Source organism: Protopterus annectens, chromosome 9.part0 (assembly GCF_019279795.1).
Source record: "Protopterus annectens isolate FY-2018-M chromosome 9.part0, PAN1.0, whole genome shotgun sequence".
Taxonomy (NCBI): domain Eukaryota; kingdom Metazoa; phylum Chordata; order Ceratodontiformes; family Protopteridae; genus Protopterus; species Protopterus annectens.
Window position 1 is genome coordinate 737,619,397 of NC_056743.1, and position 26,110 is coordinate 737,645,506.

The window sequence follows — 26,110 nt, forward strand, 5'->3', positions numbered from 1 at the left end:
TAATTTATCATGCAATACCTTCTGAAGAAATGTTTATCTTCTCTATTAATCCTAAAATAATTTCTACTACACATTCCTTGAATTCATCTATTTTTAACAGGTAGGTGGGAAAGTGACAGTGCCTAATTTTTACTTCATTATCCTGTATGTTTATCTTAGTTGTGATTGTTAAATTGAATTATCAGCAGGTTACACAAACTGAAATAATGTACAACTGTGTATTCGTATATTGAAAGGTTTATTGAAACAAGCTGACCAAACACTACTGTTAAAATTATAACATTTTCTTTATAACACAGATCATGTCAGATACACTGCAATTCCTCAGTTGATTCAAATTACAAAATGTCCACCAGGTACAGTCACTTGAATCTAGTTTCAAATTTCATCCTTGATGAAACATTCTTTTCCTGTATTGAAGTATTCTTTGTCTGCATCCTTATCTCATGCAGAGAAAACCATATCTCAACAGGCCAAAATGTTCTTTCATTGCTTGGATAGTCTGTAACTTTTCTGCTGTGTTAGCCATTTCCCTTTACCAGGTTTATTCACTTGAATATCTGTAAACATTCAACTGTTTGTGATATTTCAACAAACCTCGATTGTCAATACCATTTGTTTCAAAAACATTCAGAAGTATAATAGTTGTTGTTTCACGCAAGCACATTCTGTTAAGCTAATCATATTTGTTTACTGCATATTTCTTTTCTGTACTTGCAGATGCTGTGTTGTAAAAATATCACACTGTTACTATGATAAAAAGCAGTTTTACTAAACCTCTGTTACTGTGAAGAAAAAACAGTTCTACCAAATTATATATATTTTTCTATCAAATACATGTTATTACTATGAGGGAAGCCAGTTTTACTTTATATAAATCTATCAGTTATTGGTATACAATCTGAAATAGTTTATTGGATGTGTCAGTTTTAAGTTAAATGAATATGCTTCTGTGAAATGGAAATTCTGTCCAGTCTAGCCCAGTTATTGTACCTTCAGAATAATATGTAAGTTCTGTCTGGGGTCCTACGACTGAATTCACATCTTCGGCGCCAAATATTTTCATTAATTTTTTCAGAAATGTACCCTCTTTTGTTATATTTTCCCTTCTAACTCCCCTTGAGACATCCAAGTTCCATTCTCCACCTACAAGTAATATTCCCTGCTGAAAATTGATTGTTTCTCCCAAATTTTTCTTACGCTCCATAACAGCAGTTTTTGGTGGAATGTAAGTACATGCCAACAAAATCCTCCTCCCTTGCCAGTAGCTCCTTACCACTACAAATCTACCATTATTGTCTTTTTTCCTCTCTTGTATCAGTATTGGATCCCCTGTAACGATCATTATTATTATTCCCCTTTTCCTTTGCCGTGATATTCTGCTGAATGTACATCCTGAAATCCTTTCTTTATTGAATTCACATGCTCATTTCTTTCCGAATGTATGTTCTACAGCATTGTTATTTGCAGTCTGCATTTATTAATATAATTTAGTCCTGTTTCCTTTTTGTCTGCACCTGTAAGGCCATTTACATTCCAAGATAGCATGGCTAGAGTAGCATTTATATTAAAAAGCTATTGTTCCCATGTATTATACATGAAAGTACTTTGGATATGTATTTCCAGCTTTTCTCTTTAATGCACACACTGTTCGGCAAACTAATCTTTTATGCAGCTGTTTCTTTTCATTTCCTTTATGAACCTATGTCATATTTTTGAAGAATTGCCTTGAGAGCTTGTTTTGGTGAGATGTGTAGATGTCTGCTTGTAGACTGGCTGTGTCCTGTTGGACCATAAACTCTGTGCAGTGCTAGACATTGTTTCTGATATTTATAGAATAGTTCAAGCCAAGTAGGAATTGTTGTTATCTTTTGCTTAGGTGAATATTTTTACGTCATATCTGGCTTTGGTTGAGTTCATCAATATCCAGTGTTCCTCATGTAGTTTATTAAGAGCATTTTTGGCTTCTTGAGAGTTCATTGTATTTTTCCTGAGCAATGCGTTTTTTTTTTTTCATTTTATCATTTTATTATAGAGACTGTTTATATTTGGAAGCTAAGCTCACACACTAAATACACACTTGTGGAAATAAAACACAAGATTTATTGAGTAAGTTTAAATCTGATCTGCTGTTTTATTTCCACGAGTGAGTATCCACTGTGTAGACTTGGCTTTGGTTTGGGTTTTAATTCACGCAATTGGAAGTACTTGATTTTTTGGTTTCCTTTTTGTATTAGAGTGCCACCATATGGGTTTATTTTGGAATTCGGTGTTCTGTTTATTTCTGATGAGGACATATGTATTTATGCAAATGTTTGCATGTGCATAGAACTTGGCAGGATTCCACATAAGCAGTGGGATCGGCAAGGTGAAAGGTCCTTTTTTGAATGTAATCAGGTCATTACTCAGTTTTAGTAGATTAGCCTTCTTATAGTCTGTAAATGCTGACATATTGGAGGATGCTTCAAGCTTCAGTCTTAAGGTGAATGTAACTAACTTGAGGTCAGATCTGACCAGGGAGGAGGTTACAGTAGGTAGGGAGTTTGTATTTATGAAGTCCAGAAATCTCCTGCCATACAGTGTTTGAGGATATAGAAGTCTCCCAGTTTATGGTGGGATAGTTAAAACCTCCTAGAAGAATGGTGTTTGGCTTACTACAGAGGGGCTCCATACTAGTTAGCTAGGAAGTGCAAGCCAAGAGGTACATAGAGAGGTCATGCAGTTAACTATGATGTGTTACAGGGTTTTGTTTATAGCATCGTGGATGTGGAGGAGTTCCAAGTTGTTCTCTTATCTAACTAGTCTACATGTGAGATGGCTTTTTAAGTATATTGAGACGCCACCACCTTTAGCACTTATATCTAATGCAGCAGGCCAATATGAGTGATATATATTGAAGCCTTCCACTGACTGGGTGCTTTGAATGGCTTTGAACCAGGTATCTGTGCTGTATATATCTGTGTTTTCCAGCATGTTTGCAATTTGTGGATTTTTTTGTTCATTACGTCTCCTGGCATTGAGCAAAATACCTTAAAGTTGTTCTGATTTTGTTTTGTTATGTAGGAAACTTTAGAAAACTGTTGTTGTGTCTTTCGACTTTTCCGGTTAGGGGTCGCCACAGCGGAACTCCGGTCCGCTAATGATTGGTAGTTGATTTTTACGTGCCGAGTTACCAGCCCTGACGCACAACCTTCAATGAAGGTACGCCCATTCACGCATGTCTCCACGCAGAAGATGCTCTAGCTGAAAATCGAACTGGACAGCGTCTTTACTGTGAGGCGACAACGCTACCGCAGTGCCACCACTGTGCGGGTCAAGCTTTAGAAAACTGTAATTGCTTAAAAAAGGCACTAATGGGATGGACAAGGTTTTAGCCAGTGTACAGAAGTCTTGCTGAAACCGTGGTGGTACAGCGGTAGTGTTGTTGCCTCACAGCAAGAGGTTCTCCTGTTTGATTCTCGGCTGGAGTGCCTTCTGTGTGGAGTCTGCATGTCCTCCCCGCGGCCGAGTGGCTTCCGAAAGACATGCATGAATGGGCGTGCCTTTGCTGAAGGTTGGGCTTCGGGCTGGCAACTCAAAAATCGACTGCCAATCATTAGCGGACCGGAGTTCCACTGTGGCGACCCCTAACCGGGAAAAGCCAAAAAGACAAACAACAACAACAGAAGTCTTGCTGGGAAGAGATGCAGACCATCCCTGGCAAACCAGTTTAGAAGTTTGGACTGTCTATCATCTCTTTCCAGGCTTTATATATATATATATATATATATATATATATATATATATATATATATATATATATATAGTAACCCCCTTTTAAGAATGACACCATAATCTAAATCTAAGAAGGCTAAGTTCATACTTGTCTCAGGCACATATTCTGAGGGCTCCATCATGTTTCTTTTCATATACTCCAGGGAGATGCATGTCAAGTCATTTACACCTAGTTGTACATTGATTGTGTTATATGTGCATTTGTAGTGCTTGTGTGATGCGGCAAATCCTGGAATCTGATAGGTAACTGACCATTACCCTCTTTTTGCACAGCCTGGTTAGTGGTGTAACGTTGTTGTTGTTGTGAGTCACCCATAGCAAAGATGTTGGTATGTGTGGTCATTTGCCTTAAAGGGTCTTTAAATCATCTGTCATCTGCGTGACTGCTATTTGTATGTTTCATGGTAAGTGCTGTCTGTGATCACTTTTCAAGACCCTCAGCACATGTAGGTGTTTGTGTTTGTTCTGAGGTGTTTGATCTTGGTTTAGTGTTATGTAGGTGTTTGTGTTTGTTCTGAGGTGTTTGATCTTGGTTTAGTGTTGTGTTGAGCTGACAACCTGCTTGTTATTTATAGTGGCTTTGTATGAGAGCTTTGCTTCCAGTAACATTATTTAACTTCATCTCTCACACACTGGGCAGCTTGTTTAAGTAGCAGGTAGTTCTCAGTGAACATGAACATCAAATGTACCCTTTTTAGCTGCAACTTTTATAAAATATTCTATAATACTGTTTTTGTTATTTTATCCATTCATTCACATCATCTCTGTGTGTAGTTAGGGCAGAAACTAGAAAGCTGTATTTGTGCATTAAACTTTTAAAAGTTTGTGTGCTTTATAGTCATTTGTGTGCTTTATAGTCAGAAAGCACTTCTAGTTAGCACAACTAATATCTAACAGTATAACATCCAAATCAAGAGTCATCATCCCACTTTGCGCAGCTGTGTTTAGGCCAGTAGTGTACCCCCCACCCAAAGCATATGTCGATCCAGACACATCAAGCAATAGAAAGGCCCCTGAGGTTTTTAACAAAGAAGGTTACTGGCCTAGAGTCCCTGGACTGCCATTAGGGATTCAGCCCTCCTTGACGTCTTGCATCTGTACCCGACCAACAGCTCCACAAATACCAGAACTGAGAAATTAAATCTCCACCAACATATAAACAAAACTTCCCTGAAGGATACATTTATTATCCAGAATTTATCCTATCTCTGTAGTAAATGGACCTTAAATGTCAAACAAAGTGACACTCTTGCCTTCTTCAACCTAGATAACTGGATGAATATCCACAAATTCATCCCTGGCGAAACCTTCGTTGCCCTATTAGATATGTGAGGCACAACTTGATGGTGGGTATTAACAACGTACAGATGATCTCTGGACTCACTAGTGTTGTAATTCCTGTTATCATGTGATCCTAATGACAGCTGTCATAAGGTGGGTCAACATACAGTATGAAGCTGAATGCTTAACTTACCCCAGAAGTTAAGTTATTGTACAGTTACCTGCAGCCACAAAGTCCCTTACTGCTGTTATACAGGAGATAATTTCTAATAATTATGATATGCATTCTTGTTGTCAGAGCTAGATAAGGTGATATTACTGTGAAGTATATACACTGCCGGTGGGCCGGTAATCTATCCAGTGTCATGAATTTTCACAACCATTTTAAAATTCTTAGTGGTGAGTTGCTGGTAACATACCATTTTACTATCCTTCTTTTAATCTTTAAATATGGTTGTGTGACATTGATTTATCGGAGGCGTTCTGTCCACACTGTAGGTTTTCTGTATTAGGAATTCATGCTTTTACTCTCCAAAGTATAAACTTAAACATCCTGATTTTCCATTAAAACATTTGAAGATGACTTGCATTTTGATTGCATTTACCTCTTATTTCTCTACTTTGAGGGCCCACCCTTCTCTGTACCCCATATTGTTTCATTGATAGACAGGGGGATGGGTGTGGCTGGTGCAGTCAATTTTTTTTATACATCATTTACCCTCCCTGTTTGAATACTTTCTGTACATAATGCCACAGAAGGCATTATGAATTCTACATTATAAAGCAGGAATTTTACGTCATAAAAAATGTGCCTAACTTCTATGCTGATATGGCTATGTATAGATAGGGTTCCCATTCAGAAGCCTGAAACATCATAAGCCTGAAAATCAAAATCCTGAAACCAAAAGCCTGAAAATTCAGAATCCTGAAAACTCAAAATCCTGAAACTCAAAATCCTGAAAACACAAAATAGACATACTGATGTCATTGTGGCTTTGCTATTGTTAGCCCTGTGGTGTTAGGTCATGCGTTGGGGTCAGGTAAGTGTGCGGTTGGTTTTATTTTAGGGTTAGGCGGTTTAAGTGAGTTAGGGTTAGGCGCAGGTTAGGCATGTATGCAATAGTGACAAATATTGGGGTTAGGGCGGTTTAAGTGAGTTAGGTTTAGGGCGCGGGTCAGGTGAGTGTGCGATAGTGACGGACCTTAGGGTTAGGGTTAGGGTCAGGGTCAGTTGGTAGATATTAGTGTCTTTATAGTGACATATTAGCATTATTTGTGTTTTCAGGATTTTGAGTTTCAGGATTTTGGTCTTTCAGGATTTTGGGCTTTCAGGATTTTGAGTTTTCAGGATTCTGAATTTTCAGGCTTTTGGTTTCAGGATTTTGATTTTCAGGCTTATGATGTTTCAGGCTTCTGAATGGGAACCATAGATAGATATACAGGATGGGGATTACATATTTGACAAAAGCTACATTGTACATGTGCTTTCTTTTTCTTGTGTTTTTTTTAACTATGTAGTTTTTTCTTCATTGAGTATAGCATGGAAATAGTTAATAAATTTGGAAGAAACCTAAGGATAGGTAATAAACTAATGTTGTGAAGCTGCATCTTTTACACCACTAAAGGGATGTAAGCAGCAGATTGAGAAATCATTGTACACTATCATAAATTTCCTTTCCTGCAAGTTAAGACCACATTTTAAGCATTAAGAGTCAGGGAAGTAAGACTTGATCCAGTCTTGAAATTTACTCTTTCAGCATTGGCTGTGGCTAAACTGGCCCTGCATGGTACTAGTTCACTTGTTTGGTTACAGAGTAACTTAAGCCACCTCACAAACACCAATAACTGACCTAGTTGCCTGAACTGTCTGCTGTATGTGATTCATAGTTGGATGAAGGATTAGATGTACTGTTCACAATTTATAGCTGTCAACTCTGTACCCACAAAGTGATTGAAATGGTTTCATGTGACTTTTTTTTACTGATCCAGAGTTCCTCAGGAATAAAATACTGCCATGTAGTCTGGGTGATTTGATTTCTTCTGCTTGTTCTTAAGATTGCTAGTGCAGCAAGGGGGCTGACATGTTCTTGTTGCTTTGTTCACATTACTAGGTATCAGGATGAACTGTGACAAGGCCAAAAAAAGTCCCAAAACTGAAAGATGTTAAAAAAATGCAACTCAGTTCTTCACCACCAAAAACTTTAATTAAGCGCTTTTTTGTCTCTGGTAGTCACAAGACTTCATCAGAATAATTAAACAACAAAAATTCCCACATAAATACCATGCTTAATTGTATAATTAAATAATTAATTATTATTAGTATAGCAATTCAAGCAATATATTAGTTACTAGATATTCAGACAAAGGAATTGTTAAATGTGGTTGCTGTTCCTCTTGCAGATATATTCTAGAAGACAAATGTGTAAGTATACCCAATAGGACAAAACCAGTAATTTTCAAACAAGGAAATTGTGCAACAAAAGGTTTGATATACCTTGCAGTGTGTGACTTTTGCAAATATTTTTATGTCGGGAAAACTGTAAGGCAGTTGAGAAAAACGTATTTACGAACACATGTATGCCATCTCTCAAAAAAATGTTAATAATGCTTTATGCAGGCATTCCACCAGATGCCTTGGTTTTAGAAGATTTAGATTTGGCATACTTAAAGTAGTGCAAAAATCTTTAAGAGGTGGGTGGTGGGAACTTAATGTTGAACTATGTGAATTAAAATGGCAATTTTTACTGAATTCTATGTTTGAACCTGGTTTGAATTAAACTCTTTCCTTAGCACCAATTATAAAGTGGAGAGCATTGACCAGATGATTTTATAGTTAAAATTAGACCTTTAATTTGTTCCTGTGTTTTTAACAAATGTTAGATCATGTGATTAATTATTTAATTATACAATTAAACATGGTATTTATGTGGGAATGTTTGTTTAATTATTCTGATGAAGTCTTGGGACTAGCCGAGACGAAAGCGTTAAAGTTTTTGGTGGTGAAGAACTGAGTTGCATTTTTTTAACATCTTTCAGTTTTTGGACTTTTTTGGCTTTGTCACAGTTCATCCCGGATACCTAGTACGAGTTTCCAAGTTTCAGGACTGAATTTTTCACCTAATTTTTTGGGATTCTTCACATTACTAACTGTAGCTGGGGAGTTGCACTGGCAGCTTAGAAAGGCAACTGCTTGACTTTAAGGTACCGCTGGATAGCTAAATTCCACTACGGCATTCAAACCCCCTTTTCTTGAGCTCCTGATGCTTCTCCCTCTCCTGTTCCTTCAGATCCTCACTGCAAGGTGCTGAAATCCTGATTATGCATAGCTTGGAACAAAACATGTTTGGCAGTGGCACATTGTTTGCAAGATAGTTTTCTTATCTTTGCTAGATATGTCCCTTTTAGTGACATTTGTTACAAATTTATAATGACAATGTAAACTTGCAGTTAAAAGTTATGTATTTTAGAATTCATTATTACATTCTTCTTTGTGTTTCTGGCATTAACTTCAGTTTTATATATATTTTATTTGGAGTGGAGCTAAATGAGTGAGTCAGTCAAGAAGTAGTCAGCATGTGGGTTCTGCATATTGGTGTTGCGAAGCTCCTGGTTTATGAGATCATCATTAATAAAAGAGTGCTGTACTGTTTCTGTGATGTAAATTACCACAAATTAAGAATTCATTCCAAATAAAGCTGTTCTAAATTAGCAGCAAATGTCAGCCACAGAAATGGCCGATAAACCGTAACCGGCATAACAAGCAGTTTTGATTCTGTTTGCCTCGTATATCAGCACTTGTATTTATGAAGTACACTACGCTCTGAGGTTTTGGATGATGACCATTTTTAAAGGAATTGTATTGTCTGTAAGTCTAAAAATGCAGTTATCAGAAAGGCTCACGCAGAAATCTTTTTAGTGCAGCTTTAGTTTTTTTTCTTTTTCTGTCTCCTTTTTGTCTTAGTTGTTGACTCTTCATCCATTTTCTACCTGAATTGCTGCATAAGGATGGAATATTTGACAGCATTAAAACAACTGTATGGTCTAAAATGCCTGTTTTTTTTTTTTTTTCATTTTCCTTTCCATTAAAACATGTTCCCACTTGATCTCTGGCACCTTCACCAACTGCTTTCAGGGTACCATTCTCACATGCCAAAATACCTCTTGTTTTCCAGTTAATATTAATGTATGCTTGCATAATCCCCACATACTTGTTTTTCAAGCTTGCTTGACTCCCCCAGGATTTCCACATGCCTGATTTCTCCAACATGCTAGCCAGCTCGGAATCCAACATGTATGAGGTCACAGCCTGCTTGTCAGATAACATAACTGCATCATTGCATTTCCCATGCTGCTTGTCAGGTAACACTCCTGTGTGCTTGCATCCTCAGCTTGTTTGCTAAGAGTCTTGCATTACTATTTCACCAGCTTATTTGGATCATTTCTTCCTGCATCTGTCCTCAACTTGCCTACCAGATAAAGATTTAACGTTAGAGAGAAAAAAGTAAAAAATACAGACCCACTGCTGCTGAAAGCCGTCTTAGTGCTTCAGCAAAAACACCCTGACAGAGAAGTATAAAAAAGAGAAAATTATTATGCTACAAATAGAACCATCAATGAAGTTCCAACCAATAGGATTCAGTTAACAGTTAGAAAGATTTCGTTTAAAGCAGTAAGTATTCAAAAGCCATATCATACTGCCAAACATTTTAGTGCTGCATATTTTCTTAATAATCAGAAAGATATCAACATATTATAATAATACAGTGCATGGAGCATTCTGATTACTCTCCAGAAATAGTTAAATTACATCCTGGTTCAGAGCTGCTGTAGCTCGAGGCCCGTCTTTAACAAATGCTTGGGCCCTACATGCTGGTAACATTGAATCTGGCACAAAAAGAAGACACTGCCGACCAGTAAACAGCATCAGGACATAAAATTGATTTGTTTCAACTCCCGTTTCTGCCTACTGTCTGCTGTATTACAGTTACTATTTTTATTCAGACTGCTGCTCTTACACAGGAAATATGTAAAACATCAATCACTTCCCCTCTGATTTAATAGCAGAAGACATCATGTTTTTTTTCCATTTTTCGTTTTGAGTGACTGGTAGTACATGGAGCAGATAAATCTCCATGCATTACAAAGAACTCTGATCAGATCTCTGATCATACCCGGCTTATTATGTGTTCTTGATATGGATGTCCAGATACACCTCTCTTGATTCACTTTTGAGGTAAATTTCTTGGTTTCCACATCTTGAACACATAATAAGCCAGTTATGATCAGAGAAACTGATCATAATACTTTGTTTTACATGGTACATAAACAATATCATATTATATAAAATACATAGCCTCAATTTTTTCTGAGTAATGTTTTTACTAGGTCCTAAATATTAGTCACAATCCAACATTTAAAGGTAGGAACATTATCTGAGCATATTTGAATAGAACGTTTGGCTTCTCAGTTGTACAAGTTACTTTGAACATTGTCAATCAAATGTTGTTCACTATGCATTATGAATGCCCTAATAGAGCCATCCATATGCTGTAGGTCACATCAACAGTTAACACTTTATACAATTCTTTGAGTGTCACAGGTAGAAAATGTGCTCAGCTTAGAAAAAACTCCATTAAAGTCAGATAAATCTAAAAGCCTACAAGTGATACAGTTATTGTTGAAGTGATCTTTGTTTTGATGAAATGTAAGGAAAGCATATGTGGGTCTAGTAAGCATTTTTAGTGTGTAGTTTGGCATGTGGAACTATGGTTATATGACTAACTACATGTAGGATAGGAATGAGTTCTTACCTTACAATGTTTTTTTTCTTTTTGTATGAAGTTAGGAGTGATTATATCACCTGTTCTCTTTCCTGTGGCAGAAAAGACCTTGTGCTGAACAGGAATATGTGGAGAAACTGAATGAACTGAAATAGGTTTAGATGAGACTTTTCCCAGTCCATTGTAATGCCTAAAGACAGATCGATCTTTATGACAAAGTCTTAGCTGGTAAGCATAAACTCGTGAAGGGATTGTGAAATGAGCATGGTATGGGAAAAATGTGGATACCATCTGCTCTGATATGAGCAAACATGGATGTTATGCACTTTTTAAACACTTTTTACTGTTTTTTTTTTTTTCAGGCCAAAGGGAAAAGCTTTCAACTGGTAGGAATAATGGTCCACTCTTAGAAAAAGACGTTTGTTTTATGTGGAATGAATATAGTGTTTCAACTACTGAGGACAGTTTACTGTAGTTTACCTGTCAAGAATTGTAGCCTGCTTGAATCATGACAAATTTCCTACTAGAAAATGTCTTTTTGCTAGACTTGCCTTCAGAGCCACAGTCCAGGGATCACTTTTGTTCACAACTCCTGGTAGTCATGTGGTAGTGTATACAATTTATTTGTATATCTTTGGGTCTGTGCTAGTGTAGCAAAATGTTCAGCTGACTTGTTTATGATATCCTGTATATGAGGAAAGGCAACAGAACCCAGGGTTGAATTTGATGTGCCTTTATGTTTTCAAAATATAGCCTTTATGGAGAAGACTTTTTTTTTTATTTCCCCACCCAAAGTTAAATAAGTAGTCATACATTTCTGAGCCATTTTCCTGTAGTCTGAAGTAGGTATTAAAAACAGTTTCATTGTCACCGTTTTGTTCTGTGTGGAGATTCAGTGATTCTTACTGCTATGGAGTAAATTCTGATTTTGTGATAAAAATCTGTTGAAGGTCTATAAGTTTTATCAGTTGTAGATATCATTATGAATGTTAACTCCATTGCCCTGGTAACACCCAGGGCTGAAGATGGCTTGGCTTCAACTTTTCCATCTCTGTTTTTCCCTTGCTTCTCTTATTATTCTTTTAGGGACTTTTTTTTTTTCTTTTTCTCCAAGAGTTCTCCAATGGAAGAAGTAATACTTTATATTATAAATTGTCACTCACAGGCTATAAGTGACAAAACTCAGTCTGTTCTTTTCTCTAATTAGATCAACCACTGTTTCACCACTCTCCCGCCTCATCTCCAAAATTAATACTCCTTATAACAGTCCAAGTAGCCCCGACCATTCTCACATTATTAATTACTTTACTTCTCAATCTTAAATGTAACAATACTTTCATAGTTGCTCTACTACTAACGTATACTATATTACATTTTCAACCCCAGTTTCTAAAATTGCCATACTTTAGTTGCCTCTTCTTTTCATTATTTTAATTGCTAGAATCGCAGGTAGTATTACACTGTCTTTTACAATGTTCTATCTCTCTCTGCTCTATGTAAACCTGGGTCTATTTCTAATGAATGATCTATACTGTTTATAGCCTTGCAAATATGTGCCGACTGTGTTTGTAGATGATGTTACTGTAAGCTATTGTAAAGCTTTTTCTCTCATTAGTGTACACTTGCCTGTATTTTGTATTCCTTCTGATATCATGTAACTATATTTTATGTATATTTTAAGTGTATGTCAAAACTGGTGTCAAATATGGAGCTTTTTCTCCCCTGGCTACTGAAAATGGGTTTTGTTCCAGTCAGACTTTTACTGGTAAAATAAATAAATAAATATAATTGTTTTAGAAAATGCTGTTACCTTTTCCTATTTAACCTCCATTTCAGGTTGCTTTGGCCATGATTGCAACTTATTTTTTCACTAACAGGTGAAGCACTGGTATAGTCACTATCTTTAATTTTATTACAGAGTAAAATAAAGCAGAAATGCTGTCTTCTTTGTCATGTCCCTATCTCAGTTGTGAAGACATCTGAAGGCAAGGGTGGGGGCTGTTAATTTAGCTAAGTCACAGACAGCACCATTGGGAAAAGGAGCAGACCACATATGGTCAGTTGTGAGGGCAGACAATGGAAATAGTTGGGATTCTGAAATAGCCAATGAGAAAGGCCAGTGGTAGAAAGGTGGACTGTGTGTTAGCTCACACATAGCTATCTTTCTCAGCTGGTATATAGAGCAACTCTCCCCAAGGAACGTCCTTGATACCAGACTCTGTTTTCCATATTTGCCTTTAGACAGTATTGGATAACATTCCTTGAGCGTCCTGTCTCTTAGTTTCATTTGCTACAGCTTTAACCAGCACACAAAGTTCCCCACAGATATTTCTATTTTTCAAATTGTTTTCCAAAAATCTCTGTGCTTTTATTGTCCCCTTCATACTTAGTTTAAACTTGACTGGCCCTTCCTCTGTCTGGTTATTTCATGAGCCCAGTGATTCTCATTTAAATGGGATGTATATGGTTTTGTTAAGTTGCTGGTTTGTTAAACCAGAACTCAGTGAAACAAAACCTTTGAAACTCACCCAGTGAACCTAGAAAATGAGTGCTAACAAGGATTCTCTAGGTTTTCTGTGATGAGTTGATGGTTTTGTTTTGATGAGTTGTGGATCAGTGAACTGACAGCTCAATGAAACAAATGTGATAATATATGTAAATGGTTTCAGTTTGTAAACTGATTGTTCGTAACGTTAACAGCTGTAGGAGCTGTTCTTTTTTATTGACAGCTCATTTCACTGATTTCATGCTGTAGTCGACACGTGGTTAGTCGACTATAGCATTGCATTTGGTGTTTTCACTTTGCTGTTGTGAGACAATGGAGTTAGTATATATAAGTTATGTGGATGTTGGGATGGTAAAATACAGGCAGGCACAGTGTGTGTGTGTATATGTGTGTGTATATGTGTGTGTGTGTGTGTGTGTGTGTGTGTGTGTGTGTGTGTGTGTGTGTGTGTGTGTGCGTGTGCCTGTGTGGGTGGATGGAATATGGTTTAGTGCTCAGAAGGGGAAACTAGTATTGTTTCCTTTTTGAATATGGTGTGTGTCCGGGATTTGTGGAGTCGATTGGTTGTGTGGTTTGTGAATTTGTTTTAGTATTGTCAGTATGGACCACTTCAGTTGTCATCATGTGTGAATATAATCATATAAATTGTGTGTGTGTGTGTCTGTGTGTGTATTTGTATACAAGTTAACTTATCCCAAACTGTGTAACTCTACAAATCGAAAAAGAGCAGTCCTCTGGTTTGAAATACACCAACACCACAGAAAGGAAACTTCGTAATATTTATTGAGAGCTTTTATCCCAAACACAGCACAGGGACTTCATAAAAATGAATGACTGACAAAATGTACCATATGTTAAACATAGAATACAATGTTTTGTTTGTCTTTTGGCTTTTCCCGGTTAGGGGTCATTTAATTATATAGTATGTATTCATTTAAAAGGACAGTGACACCTAAAAATATTTATGTAGCCTTTCAAAATTTGTAAGTACTTAATACAATAAAATACTTAAAATATTTCTCAAATAAAGAAACATTTTATAATAAAATACATAAAACATTTCTGAAATAGATAAACACTTTCACAGTTTTGCTGCTTTGATTTCAAGAATGCTGGTAATTGAAACATGTTAATTTATATGTGGAAACCTGTTGGCATTAAGTTTGAGTTGCCAACGACATTTCCTATACTCCAATCTGTTTTCTTAATCACCTTGTCTTGAGTTCACAGTAATCTCAAAAAATAAATAAATAAATAAACTGTTAAAATCTCTGCAAACAGGGTCGTGCCTATAGAAGGCATTAGTGTTGTAGGGTTTCTTTATGGCCTAGAGATGTCGATATATCTTTGTCGCAAATGGTGTTCTGTTTTCTCTGTAAATGCTTCATGTTTGACATTTGGCCACATAGACCACACCATCAGTCATGCATTCATACCTCTCTTGCACCCATCTGTAATTTTGGGTAATCAGCCAAAGTGATGCACGGGCCCTCAGAGATATATATATATATATATATATATATATATATATATATACATACATATTTACACTGTTTACACTGACCAAATTTGGCCAGTAATAGGTCCTTCCTACCCTTGTATATATAACGGATTTGCCCCCCCCCATATATGTTTAATATTGCAACCCTTTTTGAAACAAAGGATGGTTTATTTCTTAACTTATATGCCACCTCACTAATCAATGTCAGGCCTATCCAATTTCTCATAATAGCCTTCTTAAGTTAGATGCACTGCCCTTTGAATAAGTCCATAACATTGCTTGGAAACAAACTTGTTATTAATGAGATCCACACTTAGAAGATTATGTTCTCTCCTATCCAGAATCCCTTGGGCTACCTTCTCAGCAAGGTTTTCAGTATAATTCCTAGCCAAAAACATATCTTTCAAAATTGACAATTTAATTTTAAACTGGTCATGAGACGAAAACAGCTAGGACAGCTGAGACGTAGTCAGAAAATCCATTTATTTAGCACAACTAATATCTGAAGGCTTAATATCCAGGCAATAGGTTATCATCCTTCTTTATGCAGCCCTAAACTGAATTAAGTACAAAAGCCTTTCAGGATGTATCTTTCTAGACATTAAACAACTGGAAAAGACCTGGTGTTTTCTATCTAAGAAAGACTGTTGACCTAAAGACACTGAGCTACCAGGACAGGCTTGAGCCACACTGCCCCTTTAGTTGGTTTCTTATGGGTGCCTGCATGGTGATCTTTGCCTTGAGTAATGCACCGTCCTCATCCTCCTTGAGCTTGTTGTCTTTGTAAGTCATATAGCTCCTCTAATACATCCCCACTGACACAAAATTACCTAGTGCATACCCCATCTCCAGAACAAACTCCCACTGTGAGTTAAACAAAGTGACACCCCAGAATCCTTCAAATTAAATATGGGTGATGTGATGGGTATCCGTAAATTTATTCCAGAACTGACCTGCTGTGCCCTTTTTGAAAATAGAAAGGTAGATCAAGAGGGTGGGTACTGAGAAGCAGTAAATGGTCTTGTGACTGAATTGCCTTGCATTTCTGTGACGCCTATGAAAGAGAGGGAGCAGTTATAACATGCACACAGTAGTCATGTAAATGGTTAAAACTACTCAAGAACTTTTTTCCCTGAGAGCTAAGAAAAGGTAAAATGGTTATGTTGGAAAAATACATCTTTCACTGTTACAACTCCTTTAAGAATTTTAGGACCCAGTAAAGAAGTAGCAGAAATAATTGCAAGAGAAGCTACAGAAATATAAAATATGGTTAACAGTTTCAGCATAGCCACGTTGGAATGTACATGTATGAAATATAAGATTAAGCTATTTTAGGATTCCAAATAAATATCCCTGGAAGTGGGAGATAGATGATGATAGTTGCTAAAAGGGTATATGAGGAAAGAACGGTTATTTATTTATTGTAATTTGTATTTGTTAGCTGAGAATGCCGAAGTGGGAAGTCCTTCATTTCCAGTGTAGTGCCAAGAACAAAAGCTCTAGAATTATTAAAGTCCATAAAACTAATCCATATTGAGTGCATCTTTGAAAAATTACAAGATAACATACCATATAATTTAGAAAAGTGTAAACTGAGGAAATAATATACTATAATGTTATGGTAGTTTTCCGTTAACTGGGCAACACTTCCAAACGAGCGCTTGCAGTCTTAGCAGGTGCTCACACTGATCTCGCAGCTGCTGCAGAAGTGGGCCCCACACACACACTTACTTTCCAGGCACAGATGAGTATTAAGTTTTAGCCATACTGGAAAACTACCGTGCAAAATTTGTGTGTCTGTTAATATCCACATGTAAAACACGTTAATGAGTATTTGGGATTTCTCTTTCAAAACTCTCCAATGACAACATATATTCCATAGTTGCTGCACTTTTTCTACTCTGTTCATGAGACAGCACATTTGAGAAGTATGCACGTTAGCTGCATTTGCCTGAACAGGGCTGTGTTTTTGGTTTATAACTTTCTGGTTTAAGTTACCACTGACATTATTTCCTTGTAAAGACAATATGTGGTGATAAAGCCTGGGACACTGATTAGGGGCTCTAAACGAGCAAATGTGAGTAACTTACAACATGTCTTAAACAATTCTTGGTAGATAGGTCGTGACGGGGAGCTACTCTACTCTCCCCGGAGAGATGCCTGTTGTGCATTTCGGAAATAAATTTGGGAACATTTCAATAAAGGCGCAATATATATAGTCATTGCCAAGAGAAATACGGTAGGTTGTGCCTGAAAGTCAAGGACAGTCTGGAGGTAGTGTCCACAGACCTCTTTTTCATTGTGGTCAAAACAAACTGGCATTATAACTCTTTCCATAGCTTTCATTGTGTGATTGAGTATATTCACTAAGTACAAAATGCCTTTGAGAAAAGAAGGTACTTTTCCGATGTTGGCCTGATAACGGAAAGCACTCATTAGACGTGTTGCCCCGTTAACAGAAAAGTACCAGTGTTATAGTATATGCACAGCAGATAATAATTTGATACGGTATTGGCTATAAAGTTTGTCTGACAACACAGAGGTAAGATTATGCATTGGCGTCATATTTCAGATATCGGTTTGTTAACTAATGCTGAAACTGAAAGATTAACATTGCTTTTTGAAATTTTTAAGAATTCCTGGTGTAGGCTGTCAAATGAAGCTGACCGGTTTTCAGACATTCAGATGACTGTGGAATTTGTACCTTAACCTGATAAGATAATGTGCTGGGTGAAGGCAGGATGGTCATGCTGTACAAGATAAAAAGATAATTATAACAGTCAGCCTTTCCCCTACCTAATAGTTTTGTTTTTTTTTTTTTGTACACAAAATTATCTAAATTGACTAGCAGTCTTTAGTGTTGTTCAGGTAAGAACAAAGTGAAGGAGTGGAATTTTGTCCATGATTATCTAACATTTCTTAATAACTTCAGAATGTTTTTGGATTGCTAGAGTATATACAGTCTTTCCCACAATAAGTCTTTTTGTTAGAGGGAATTAGCTTTTTCACTTGTTTATGAGACTCAGGAAATTTGATGAGGTCAGTTTATAGTTTGGAATGTCTAGAAGTAAACTAGAGAGTTTCTCTAAAATATTGTCTTAATCTGGGTATATGTTTCAGAGCAGGTCTTTAAGTATAATACATACCTTTTGAGCAAGGTAGCCATGCTGATTGACATTCAGAAACACCAAACTGGGATAACGATCAGCATCAGCAAATGGAAGCCGATATAACAGGTTCCATTTTACAGAGTGTAGAACCTGACCGAAGCATTTAGCATGAAAGAAGTTATTCATTAGATCACTGTTGCAGTAGCCGTCATACAAGTGACATATCCTGCCAAAGATAGAGTACGTATGACCAGACTACAAAGTTTCTGGCTACTTCCTGGCTCTCTGTGCATCTGCCTTTAGCACAAGAGGATGTTGTAGTATAAGAGTGAAGTACAGACATGCCAAAACTCAGAATGTTCTTGCTGCTTATTAGCAGACTATTGTCAGCTTTGTGGCTGGTAATATTTAATGGTTGGTTTAAGCTGCTATTCTTCTGGCAGATAAGTACCTCACTGGGGACTCTTCTTTTTCCACAAGAGGAGTATTTAAAATAATTACTTTTATCAGACAGAAATGGCAGTTGTAGTTATGGGCACCAAATTCCATAAAAAGACTACCACTATAGTTGTGTGTTTTGTTTGGGAGCTGAACATGAAATCAGTCCACGTTCTTTCAGTCTTTTATCTTGACAACCGTTAGGAGCAGACTTCACTCTCTTTGTGTTTTTTAGGAGAACAGACATCTTTGGAACTTTGTGTAAGTGGCCATGTCACTGGCTTCTCCTGTGGCAGATTTTCCACCTCAGGTAAGAAAAAAATAAGTTGATAAAAACGGTGAATACTGGTACTCGTACATCCACCTGTCTCATACAGTTTATAGTTTACGAGGTGCACTTGCAGTCACTGGACCTTCAGTCTGCTTCTGCAGGGCTTTCCTAAGCATGCCCTTCAGGGAAAATTGCACTCGAGTGTTTGTAATTGAAAAAACAGTCAATGGAGCTTAACGATTATATAAAATTTATTCACAAACCAAGAATACAATCAAGCTATTTCATCCTGGACACCAGGACTTCTTCAGAACTGTCTAATCCTAAAATCGCATTCATTAAATAGTCCATTAAAAACTCTTCAACCAATCACAAAATTTAAAAAATGATGAGCAATTGAAATTTAAAGGAATACACATCTAATCTATTTTACTTGGTTATAAAACTAAAGCCCGATGTTTGAGAATGGGCATGAGAGAACAGTAGTCATTAATACCAGGAGTCACCATTGCATCGATTCTGAGCTGCCAGTGGAATTCTGCCCTTTCCAGTTTGTTTTCCCAAAACTCCCCTCAGGGTTCCTTTTCCACAATCTCCAAAATACCAAAAAGAAACATTTTACATGTCGGATACTTCTTGAAATGTCAGTAAGGGGCATTGTTCTCATCTTCCCGTCTAATAGCGTTTAGGTGTTCGTAAATACGCTTTCTAAAAATCCTCTCCATCTTACCCACATAGTAGTGTTGGCATTCTTGGCAAACCACTATATACACTACTCCAGTGGACCAACAAGAGCCAGATGCCAAGGTCACTTTAATTGGGGGTTTACCTAACACTACAGTCTGTGCTTGTGAAATATATTTACAGTATCCACAGGACCCACACTTAACCGTTCCTCTATTAATCTTATTCTGGGGAATATTATGATACTCCAGTAGAGCAATGGAGTAGCGTTTATAGCAGTTTGCCAAGAATGCCAGCACTACTATGTGGGTAAGATGGAGAAGTATCCGACATGCAAAAAGTTTTCTGTTTTAAGTTGTGGTTGCGTACTCATTTGAACACTGTTTTGCTTTTCATGCCCTTCAGAGGCCATTGTGGCCCAGGATCCGTTAGAATCGGAGAGGAAGGGAGAATCATGTTTTTTTTATCTGAGGGTGAGGGAGGTTATCCACCAGGTTCTTGTGAGGGAAGACTTCAGCAGGTCATGCCTGGTGGTTAGATCTATGGCATTAAGCCCAAAGACCATAGGTCTGGACTTTACCGGAAAGCACACTCAGTAGGTTAAGCATTTTTCCCCTCCTTCTACCTGCTTCCTTTTAGAAAAAGGCCATGTGGACTGTGCAAAGCCATTCATTCTTTTCAGTCTTCTTTACCTGCTTCTTCCTGTTCCACACCTGTTAAAAGGAAAAGAGTTGCTGTGTCTTCTGATAAAGAGGATTAGTCTGATTCTGATGAAGGATTGGATTAGGCTTCTCATATTTCTTCCTCCATAAGTTGTGAATTATGTTACAGAATGCCTACAAGCTCCCAAGTAAGGAAATATCCTTTGGTGATATCTTAGCAAAAATTGAAAGTTTTTTTCCCCAAAAGATATGGCAAAGTGTCTTGTTTCCCAGAAAAGGTACTATGAACTAAACAATATGGATACTTCTAAGCCTTTGGCTATTTCTCCAGTTTTAGGAGTTTTGAGGGATACATTTTCAGCTGTTTCACCAGACTTCCAGCCTCCTACTCCCAAAATGTCTGACAGTTTTTATATGGTTTCAGATACCCACAAGTACCTTCATAAAAACTCCTCTGCCGACCTTGCCATTATTTCTTTGGATGCAGGGAAAGGTACTAGAACCCCTTTTCTTCTAGCGCATTCCCTAATTATAAGGACAGCAGAGCATTTGACAGGTTTGGCAAAAAAATGTATGCATCTACCTTAGTTTTCAGGCCCATAACTTCTCCAACCCTAGTATATTTGGTCTCATGTGGCACAATCCTTAGCTTAGCAAACCATCCAAGTTCTTATGTAAAATCCAGTGTTCTAGAAATGCTTAATTCTGCGTATCAAGCAATAAGGCATATGGTTAAAGGCACCTATGATGCAGTAGATACTGTTTCTAGAGCTGGTGCTACAGGGACAGTAATGAGAAGGCATTCTTGGGCTAAACTTCAAACATTCCCAGAGGATATTTAAGTCCAGCTATTGAGTGCTGCTCTGGATAAGGACCTTTTATTTGGTAATTCCACTGCTGAAGATGTTAGAAAAAAGTAAAGGGAGGTAAACATATGCAGGGGGTTAAGCAATTATTCTTATTTCTGATCCTTGTATATCAGGGAACTTACCCTTCCAATCAAGACCATTTTTGCAAACCTCTCATTTCAGGTGAAGAAAACTGATGGGTCCCAAAGAAAATTCCTCCCAGCTGAAAAAACTTATGACTGTCCTTGCCTCCTGTCCTTTCCCTCCCCTCTTCCTCTTGGGACTCCCCTGCTAAACAGCTGAGGCTCTTGGATCCCTGTGCCAAGGATCAGAGTCCAGCCTTGGGGGCATCCGTTCTGGGGTCTTTGCCTCAGAGAGCCTCGTCTCCCCTGGTCTGATCCGAATCCTCAGATCCAATCAGCTCCAAAACCCCCTCAGATCCGATGTGCCCATTGGATCCATCCGCAGTGTGATTAGTGTGCTCGGATCCAACCAGGCCTTCAGATCCGACAGTTTCCTCAGAGCCCATTATTATAGTCGATCCTCCTGCCCCTTCCAGAGTTTTGGATCTGAGGCAGTCCAGCAAGTCCTCCTGTAGGGACCGCAGACACTCAACCCATTCAGGTCATTCTTTTTTTTCAAAACAGGTTTATTGTTTTAACATATAAGAGAAATATCATAACAATTTTATACAAGTAATTAAAAATAGGTATTATTATAATATTCAACAAAACAACTAAAGTATTTACAAAGACATCCACTACAATCAGATCAATTAATTAAACTAAAATACCGTGCTATTGAAATTAGAATTTTTTTAACAAATTTTGTAAATTATCCCATACAATATAATATGATGTTTTTCTAGTTGTTCTCATTCTAATTGTGCTTATTTCCATATGGCACATTATATTCATAACATTTTTAAATTCATTGAACGAAGGAGGTGTATCTGAAATCCAATTTCTAGTTATTATTTTCCTGGCCACTGCTAGGATAGACCATAACAAGGGAAGCTTAATCTTTTTAACACATTGAGGTACAGGTGTGTTGAATAATATAAGAGACTTAGAAATAATGAAATTATCTGTAAAAAGAGCCTGCAAAATTTCATTAATTGACTTCCAGTATTCTTTCAACTTCATACAGTCATAAAACATATGAGCCCAGTCAGCATTAATTTCTACATTACATCTCTTACATAGATTATCTTTATTATTTATTTTATTCATCATCAAAGGTGTATAAAAAGATCTATGTAAAAATTTCCATGTATAAAGTCTCCAGACAATGGAAGATGTAGTTCTATAAGCAGATTCCAATATATATTGTTTATCTTGTTGAGTTGGTGGGTCCCCATTAATAGAGGTGAAATAATTCCAGTATGAATCTACACTGTAAAAGTTTCTTGTCTGATAATTTTATGTATATATGAAAGTTTACCTTTATCAGAAACTTTATGCTGTAAATTTAATATCAAGTAATCAATCAGTTTTGGAATAGATTCTTTAACTGTTATAGACATTAGATCTATTCTATCAATGAGATGTTGCCTAAAGATCTGAACCTCTAACCAGCAAGTTTCTCTTAGATCAAATTCTTGTTTTAAGAAATCTAGATTTTTAACTTTATTATCAGATATCAGCTGATACCAGTACTTTAGATCATTATCTATAGCTAAATGAGCTCCTTCAGAAGTAGATGACATAAGCATACCCTGAGTATACATTATAGGAATACAATAAAATTCCATTCCCTATACTTAGGGTGCATGAATATAAAGTTACGATAACTAATAATAATATTTAATGGGTAACAAACCATATGTTTAGGTGTAATAGGTGAAGTACAAAATTCCTTTAGCAACCACAACATGGAGTTATTTACAATCATATTTTTATGTGTTAAGGAGATTTTCATGAAGTGCATACTAATTAGCTCCCAATAATCTTTCCATTTTGCGATATATGACTGATCTATTAATAAAGTAATAACTTTTATAATAGAAGAGATAATATATAAATTAAAGTCTGGAAAAGAAATACCCCCTTGAGACCAGCTATTAGTATGTTTCTTTAATGCAATCCTAGGTCTATTAGGTGCCCATAAGAAATTTAACATTAGTGTATTCAGTTTCTTGATAATTATTTTTGTAGGTGAAAGTATTATTGATTGTATTAAGTATAAAATCTTGGGGAATATTATCATTTTAATAATTGTAAGTCTTTCCTCCATAGTAAAAAAACATATTATTCCAGGTATTAAAAAGATTTTGTATATTAAGAAAACAGGTATTATAGTTATTATATATAATAGATTTAATATCTTTAGATAGTATTATACCTAAATAAGTTATCTGACCTGAATTGGGTACATATTTAGTAAAATCACTAATGAGAATATTTTTTCGTGTATATATAGGTAGTATTTTAGTTTTTTCTTCATTGAATATTAAACCAGAAATACTTTAAAAATTCATCATTTTATCAAATAAAGACTGAATAGAAGAATTAGATCCTGCTGATGTAATTAGAACATCATCTGCAAAAAGTTGAATTTTTGATGTTGTATTTTCGTCTATTTCAAAACCCTCTATGTCAGTACTGTTTCTAATCAAATTAGCCCAAGGCTCCATTACTAAAGTGAATAATCATTCAGGTCATTCTTCAGTTTCCTTGCTCCCATCTGACACTGACCAGATGATGGGGAGCTTTCTCAAAGTCCAGATGGAACTTGGCTTGCTTCCGTCCCCTAGCCACTTGCCAAGGGCCTCTTCACCCATGTCAGAACTCCTCTCCTTCCATCCGACTTATGCGAGTTCAGCTCCCCAGGGTCAGAGCTTGCCTAAGGAGAGGCCATTAGTGTCGGTTAGTGCCCCCACTCCCACACCGCCTGGGTCCCTGGCTGGTTTAGCTCCCTTGCCCTCGGGGCCGACGTTGCCTTGGCCCCAAGAGATCCATGGGGGCCACTGAGGGGGGAGGATGTGGTCCAAAGTTTTCAGACCATTCCCTTCCCTTGGGGGAATCCACCTTGGATAACTTGGGATCAATATCATCCAGGGACATTGGTACCGTGCCGGTGTCCCCCTTCCCCAGTTGGTCTTTACCAGTGGGGATGAGGATGGGGCTTCTTCCAGTTTGTCTACCTTCCAGGCAATAGAGAGGACCATCTCCGGTTGGTCGTCAGCCTCTACTTCTACTCTGGACCCACCCCTGCCTGGTTCCGTTTTGGGTGGCTAGTCTTCATCATCAGTTCAGGGTCACCTCTCCCAGGATCGCCTTCAGAAGGGCATTACCCCTATGGGGGTACCCTCCTCCTCCAAGTCCTCCCCAGAGCCCACGGTGGAGGAGCTTCCTCGGAAGAAGACGTGCAAGAGGAGGCATCTGGACTCCCCGTGAGAGTCCCTCACTGAGGACACTGATTTCAAGAAAGGGGGTGAGTCTTCCATCCCCCAGACTACTGTCTAAGGAGGTGCCCTTTGGACACACAATCAAGATCCTGAAATAGTGGGTTGGTTAGTCTTCCCCCACCCTGTCCTCAGAGGAATCCATTTTTCTGGAGGCGTTCAGGTTGTGCCCATCTTCCTCTAGGGGGTCTCCCCCTGTGGATGAGATAGTCCAGCTCATTGCCAGCAGGGCGTGGAAGGAGCCGGACACAGTAGAACCGGTCCCCAAGAGAGTGAACAAATTTCTAAGTTCACCAAAAGACTAACCTTTTTGGAATATGGGTGTCCCTGTAAATGCTATTTAGGTTGCTGCAACCACCAAAAATGAGCTCGTGGAATAGAGCCCCTAATAGAGAGTCGCAGGCGATTGATCATTTTGGGAAGCTTGTGCATGCCTCAGCTACCTTCGGACTGAGGACTACAAACTATATGGCACATTTCACATAGCTACAAAGGGATGTGATGTTAGAGCTTTCCTCTTCCCTTTCAGAGTTGTTGCTTCGGGAGAGCTTTAAACTGGTCTGTACAAAGCTTTCCACTCTCACATCTTTTGCCAGTGCCTCGATGCGGTTGATCTCAAATGCGGTCGAGGCCACGTCATGAGCAGTGGGCACAGGCATTGCTATTAGGTGTCATGCCTGGCTTCACCTTTGCAGGTTTGGGGGCAACTTCAAGGCATCCTTTACCAATGCCCCATTTGATGGCTCTTTATTTGGTCCTTTGGTCAAGGAAACACTGACCCACAATGAGCAGGAGGGAAAGACCTTGTCCGCAGTAGGGTCAAGTTTTCTACTCCCCAGCGTTCCTTCTCTAAGACTCAGAGGTTAGTAAAAAGCTATGGCTCCATAGGGCACAGTCTTCCTTCCAAGATGCTCCTCAGGAATCCTCTTCTTCCAGCCGGGAAAGGGGATTTGATGGCAAACGCCACCCCAGAGGCAGAGGAGGTGCGCAGAATCAGGGCTTCTGAGAACCCTTCTCGGAGAAGCCCCCACAGCACTCCTGAAGCGCTGCCCGACTGTCCTGCTATGGAGGCAGCCAGGGGCCATATCTCCTTGTACCTCCTGGCTTGGGCTGCTATTACCTCAGACCAGTAGATGCTAAGCATTGTGTCCAGGGGATACTTTATACATAGGCTCCCAGATCTCTAACTATTAGATAATAATTAGGAAAGGGAGTCATTCTTGCTGAAGGATACACTTATATATTTCTTAGTTTAAGGCTGTGGTATGGGCACAAACTACTTGTTTGGGAAAGGCTTTCTTGTAGGATCCTGATGTCCTCTGAGGGGTTTATGGTGGCACCAAGTTTGCAGTCATCTGCAAACTTGGTCAGTCACAATCCCTTAACATTAGCATTGACCTCTGAGAAATAAATGTCAAAAAGAAATGGCCTAAGTACTGAACCCTGGGCCACTCCACTAATGACAAGTTTTCTGGAGGAGGTAGAGTCACCTGCCCTTACTTCCTAAGTTCTATTTGTGAGCCAGTGTACTCTCCAGTGAGTTACGCAGGGTTAACGTCTAGCTGTGGGAGGTTATCTATGATGCCTGAGTGTAGAATGGTGTTGAATGTCTTTGCATGATCCAGAAAAGTAGTATGCATTGATTTGCCATCTTTATTTGTCCTGGTGACCTTTTCAAAGAAGTTAACCAGGTTAAGCAGGAACAAACTGCCCTTAACAGCTATGAAATGGGTAGCACTGAGAGTCTGCAGGTCAACTGAATCCCTTCTTATTAGTTCCATTGTGCTCCTTTCCATAGCCTTTCAGTTGAGGCTGGTCAAGCTTATGGGTTTGTAATTACTCGGGTAGA

The 26,110-nt window shown here is 38.0% G+C and overlaps 1 protein-coding gene across 1 annotated transcript in view; it reads left to right on the forward strand.

Moving 5' to 3' along the window:
- Nucleotides 1-26,110, forward strand: part of PPFIA3 (PTPRF interacting protein alpha 3) — a 2,479,399-nt gene that overhangs the window by 619,523 nt on the left and 1,833,766 nt on the right. The window lies entirely within an intron of this gene.